At 38.0% G+C, this 6,416-nt stretch overlaps 1 non-coding gene across 1 annotated transcript; it reads left to right on the forward strand.

Moving 5' to 3' along the window:
• Positions 1–5,550: 5,550 nt before the first annotated feature.
• On the forward strand, positions 5,551–5,682 carry LOC113620261 (small Cajal body-specific RNA 20). The gene has a single exon (XR_003432709.1).
• Positions 5,683–6,416: the final 734 nt, after the last annotated feature.

Genomic DNA, 6,416 nt, shown 5'->3' on the forward strand with positions numbered 1-6,416 from the left:
TGAGGTAAGGATCTTCCTTGTCAAACATCAGCTTTGACGATGCTATAAATTCTACTATTCTCTGGGATTACGATGAACTGAATTGCATAAAATAATGTTCTTCTGGTCACATGAATGAAGCTGGAAATCACAGTAACACTTCCCAATAGCAACATGCTTTGCCTTATCAGTGTCTAGAAATAATGTGATAATAAAGCTCCCTGAGAGAGACAGATGAATATTACCAAACACTAATACTGACAATCAATGCTGGGCCCTACATGTGACTTTTCATCTCCCTCTGGTGGCAAAGAGAAACAGGGAGATGACAGGTATTATAATTCAGATGATTGACTCAAGAAGCCAATAATACCAGATTAAGAATAAAATCACATTCCCATAGACTTTCCTGACTTAAAGATTTTCTTTTTGTAAACTAATGTGTTCAACACCACTTCAAATACAAGAATTTTTAATAACCTCCTCATAGCAAGGAGTACAAAAGTGGTACAACCAACATGGACTATAATTTCTTAAATGTTGACAATTTCTTTTTATCTTTCCTTCCTTCTTTTACAAATGTAAATAAAGACAAACACATTGAATAACATTCAGACTTGGTGTGAAAATTTTAAAATATGAAATTTTTTTTTGAAGTATGCTTCTTGCCTCACCTTGCAAGATCACACGAGTATATGATCAATTACACATTTTCTGGCTCATCAACAGAAGAGGTGACAATATAAATCCAATTAAAAATAATTCCAAAGTAAGTTCTGATGGTGACAAACTCATCTTTTCATAACGAAAAGTTTTATATGCATAGTATTTGGTTGTTTATGTGGTTAGTTATAGAGCAAAGCTAAATACAAGTTTCCTGAGAGAATCTTTTAGTAGAGTCATAATGAATCTTATTCATCATCGTATTTCCCGAAGTAAAAGAATACTGATAAATTTTATATGCATTGCATATAAAATTTTATATGCATTGCAGGGGAAAATACTTTCAGAACAAAAGGGTGGGACAATGATTGCTTAAACAATTCCAACAGGCTTGTTACCATAGGATCTCTTAGAGCCTTTACCAAGGTCAAGCCCACTGTCAGTCTCTAAAAGGGGAAGAAAGTGACCAGAAAACTCCCCAAATCAAGTCACCAACTGTTCAGCCCTTTTACCACAGAACACTTACTAACATTGCCCATAGCTTATGTTCTGCTACAGACTGAAAAACTACTGTAACCATTTCTCTTTCATAGAATGAGTTTTTGTTGTTTTTTAATTTGAAGTTTAGAATACCAGAAAATCTCATTTGTCTTATATTATCATAGACTAGCATGTACTGAAGGGTAAGTTACATGAAAAGATCAGCAGTTATGTTCCTCAGTTCAGGGGATATTTTCAAATATGGCTTAACTTGCTCACTACATATTCTCTCATTTCTAAGGTCAACCTGCCCCTTTCATTTGAAAGCAGTTATATTTGTCTGCTTTACCATGCCTCCATCAATATCCACTGAGCACCTAAGAGATGTGCTAGTATTATGAGGCATCTTGAACATTTACTTTACCATCCGTCTGAGAACCTTCCTAAACTCTAGTTTTGCCATGAAATGTGGAAAAAATAACATGGTCTTGGCAAGTGTTCTTTAACTTAACACTTATATAACCTTCCACAAGTTTGTCTACCTGTCTGAGCCTAAGTGTTTTATCTATAATTAGGGCTATCACCACACATAGAGGATTTCTATGAAGATTAAATAAGATACATCAAAGTGTATAGAACAATGCTAGCGATTAAATGCAATTGTTTTCTTTTTGTCTCTGATGAACTTCTCAAAAATTGGCCGTGCCTTGGACCGTATTGCTAAGTTCTCCTCTAAGATGGCAGATCTCTCAAACCCTCCTTCGAAGGATCACTTAACCCTGCTACCCTTCTCACGCCTGTGAGTCCTCATCTACAATGTCATAGCAGTCGCCCATGTTCAAGTCCATCAGACCATTCTGGTTTCACTTCTTTCTCACCCCTGTGTGAACTCCACAGCCAGTCCTACCAGAGGTATATTTTCCAGGGTTCTGGATTCCTTCACTCCTTTTTCTGCCCGTCTTACTTTGGAACATCCCCAAACTTGAATTAAACACTTCTTCACCTTTAGCCAGTTCTCCGGTTTATAAGGTACAGAGCAGGGTCTAGGTGTTTCTATGTATACGTGCCTAGATATTCCCATTGCTTTTATCACACTCTCAAATGTGTGTTATGTGGTTCACATTTGGAAATCAGAAATTAAACCAAAGACATCATTCATACCCCCAAGGCACTAGCAATACATTATACAACCTGGCTTTCCTAAGACGGACTTGTTTTGCCCTGTATTCTTTATGCTTATAGAAATATAATGTCTTTTAAGAGAACTATCCAGGGCAATTTTTTCCCTCTCAAAAGCTAGAATTCAAATAGGTCAAAGTTCCCATCAGCCACAAGTAGAATGTTGGCAGAGTTTGCCATTACTCATGTCTACCTCCACTGCTGAACCTATTCCAGCCTCTCTGCCATTTTTCGTTTTGTAGGTTTGGTTTGAAAATCACATCCTTTTACAAAGACTGAGTATTTTTAAAGGCCCTACACCTGGAATTACAATAGATGCCACCAGATGGCGCCATGGGACTGGCTACTTAGGTCAAAAGGTTAGACTATCCCAGTTGTGGCTGTGGAGATGGCATAGCTAAATCTACTTCAGGTTCTTTCTATAAAAATGTCATTTTAATATAGATTTTTTTTCTAATCCCTAATTCCAAGATATGTAATAAACAGTTTTGAGAGCGAGAACACAAAGCTGAATACTCGATTTTCCATACTTTGATAATTGACAGTCACTAGCTAACCGCAGTCTTCTCTGTCCTGCTACCTTTTCTCTTCCCTGTATCAATTTGCTGCTTTGCACAACCCAGAGCCTTGCAAATGAACATCACATGGGCCTGCTCCCTCTGTGGATGGCCGCTCCACCAAAGCTCTTCACCATTAGGAGCAAGTTCATTAACTTCCTCAGAACTCCTAATTAACTCGCCAGTCCCTTTTATATCTTTCCACTCCATATCCACCCTCTTCCGTGAGTGAGAATGTGTTCTCTCGCCTGTCACTGTCTCCGCTTCCTGCCGCCCCAGCTTATTTCAGTCATGATATAAAGATCAAAAAGGCTAAAATATAAAAATTTAAAATGTAGAAACAGTGCTCTAGAGTTGCATCAGAGTCCCTAAATGCCTTTTCAGTCAATAAAAAAGAAAAATCCATCTGTACATTTCCCTTCTTCTAAAGTTCCCCCTTTGTTGTAAAATCAATTTACACAGTTATTACTAAAGATTATATTTAGCTAATTCAACAACCCTCCACTTACTAGTCCTGTAAAGTTCGAGAATGATGGATAGGAGAATGGACTCTGGAATCCAACGGCCTATGTTTAAGCCTGGCTTTTCCATTACTAGGTTAGGTGAGCTTCAACAGCTTGTTTAATTTCTTCAGGCTGCTGTTTCATTTATATAGAAGGAAGTAATAGTATTTTAGGAGAGTTATGAGAAGTAATCTTATATAAGGCTTAGACAGTGCCTGACACAAAGCCACTGTCAATTATCAAATGTTACCTGTGGCCATTCTATTACTTTTAATCACATCAAGGGCCAACCTCCACTTTTTCTTCAGAGATGCAAAATACAGATGCAGAACAATGAGCACAGAATGCAACAATTATAACGTTTAAAAAAGTGTGCCATTGTACACATGTTTTTGTAATAGACTCTCTCTAAAAGGATGTGTTTACCTAGAAAACATGTTTACCTCAGAGCATAGAATTGAGGGAATGAAAGACAGTAGGGGAGGAAAATAGTTCTCCTTCTTCCCTTTTGAGATCTTTTTTTTTTCAATCTATACAGTTACTTTTAAAATTGTAAGAAAAAATGAATAGCATGGTATTGTTTTAAAAAAATATTGTTACCAAATGATTTTAAAACTTCAAATGTTGTCAGTCTATTGTCTGTATATCTCTCTCCCTGAACGGGAATGAAGATAAAGTTGTGCATGACAAGCATATCAATTCACTCCAAGCAATAAAAAGAGCCATTGGACTCGTGTTACACATTAGATGGAAGGGAACAGAGCATAGCAATAATGGCAGGCAGCAACATTTGGATAGCCAGGCAAACATGAGAAGCAATTCATTTGGGATTCCCTCTCTTGGAAGTACATGCTCATTGGTAGCCAAGGTTGATCCAGCCCTGTTTGATTCAGTCATCCTAATCAGTTCATTCTCCTTTTCTTTCCTCTCACTGTCTTCCAGATTCAGAATATTACTAGAATAATTCAATTTACTTTAGAATCTAAGTCACTTCTAAATGTTTTTAATATTTCCTTCTATATTCTAGCAGTGAAAGACATCACTTAAGAAAAAATTGTTTAATCAGTCTAACTTTGTTAACTTTAAGAGATTGGACATTTAATAAGCCAAAGAAGGATACACTTTTGTTAGTGTGAACGACTAACTGGTGGAAATAAAAATTACTGATTTTACAATACTTGGATTTATTGCAGTGCTAGTAAAAAAAAAAAAAAAAAAAAATCACTCTAAAAAATGGCAAGTCTCATTCCGAAACACCATTTCCAGGAATTCTTCCCTCAGCTATATAATTTCTGTGAAAGCTCTTGAAATTTTAGAGTAAACACAGATTAAAATTATTTTTATTTCTTAAAAATTAGAACTGTATGTAACTGATAAAGACTGAAAAGAAATTTATGTCCAGAACTACAAAAAGTGTGGGGAGAAGGACATATATGGAGTTTTAGTGGGAGTGTAAACCAGCATATTTGCCTGGAGGGCAACTGGACAGGGTAAGAGATATATAGAATTCGGTCTAGCAATTCCACTTCTACTTCTTGGAATTTATTCTGAGCAAATAAGGGGACATATTAATAAAGGTGTTTGTGAAAGTTTCTTTAGTAGAACACTGTTTCTAATAAAGAAAAGTTAGAAACAACAAAAACACTTAAATAAGGGAGACTAGTGAAAACATTTCAATGAACCCATGCAATGGATTTTTATAAGACCATTAAGAATTTCATATACTCTAGGAGACATAGAAATATGTTTACAATATACTGTTAGTGAAAAGAGTGGTTTACATAACAGTATGGCAGCTTATGCTGTGCTAAGATCATGGGTTTCAGATAGCCTAGGGTTTAAATCTTGGCTCCGCCACTCAGTGTTCGTTATAGGGGCTTGAACAAATTGTCTAGCCTTCCTAAGCCTCGCTTTATCATCTATAAAATGGGAATAAACACTTAAATCCATGCACAACTTTAAGTGTATTTCTGTTTAAAGATACCTTACTTAACATGTATCATTAATTCACTAATATTAAATATATAGCCAAACTAAATTATAATTCATGCCTGAATGAAATTTATCTGACACACATTTTCTCCACACAGCAAATCTGTTATCTTGCACCTAGGAACACTGACAACACTTCAACACTACAATTGTAGGCCATTTAAAATGGTAAGAATACCATAAAAACCTCACACAAGGGCCTCTCTCCCATAGAGCTGTGGGAGGTCCCTTTTCTCCTCAGCCAGGACTGGAGACCAAGATCACCCCTTGAGGATCATTGTCAGGGCTGCCATGAGTGGGGCAGCCTTGTTTTCCTACCTCAGACACCTGTAGTTGCTGGCAGCCCCAACCTGGTCTGTACCAAGCGTGCTGGCATCAGCCAGACTAGGGCCTGCTTTCCTTGGATCGGCTCTTGTGAGCCCCAAAAGTAGCTTGGCCCCTGCCTGCCCCACAGGCAGGTATGTATGTATGCCTAACCACGTGGTCAACCGCGTGGATGCCTGCGAGCGAGGGGGGGACCCCACGTCTCCTGCCTCCTCCTAAACAACCGCTCTGGCCCCAGCAGATGTCACCAGGAAGAGGGTGTCCAGAATGGGGGCTTCTGTTGTGGAAGGGGTATCTGAGGCCACCTGGCTCCGGGGAAGCTCACCACACTTACTTGCTGGGATTAAGCTGGCTGCCAGCCAGGCCACTCTGTCCTGCTCACAGGACCTGCTCACAGTCGTGTAAAACAAACAAAAAAACCTCACACAAATGCAAACATTTCAAAAAATGTAACACTAGGTAAACCATGAAAAGGACACTTGTTTATTAATATGAATGCCAAACAAGAAGCCAAAGCACCACCTCATTCCACCTTAGCTGGGAAGACGTCGGGGGAAGGCAACTCAAATTTTTACTGCTCTGTGCATGTCTGTGAACGACCACAACATTCTATAAGCATTGATTTAGGGGTTACCAATAAATTTTAGGCAGTAGCCAAATTCACAAACATGAAATGAAGACCAACTGTGTGTGCCTGCACACACAAATACACACAGTTGATCTAAGTTAATTTCAGTAA

This window comes from Aethalodelphis obliquidens, unplaced genomic scaffold (assembly GCF_003676395.1).
Source record: "Aethalodelphis obliquidens isolate GAN/ISIS:26980383/991018 unplaced genomic scaffold, ASM367639v1 scaffold7, whole genome shotgun sequence".
NCBI classification, from domain to species: domain Eukaryota; kingdom Metazoa; phylum Chordata; class Mammalia; order Artiodactyla; family Delphinidae; genus Aethalodelphis; species Aethalodelphis obliquidens.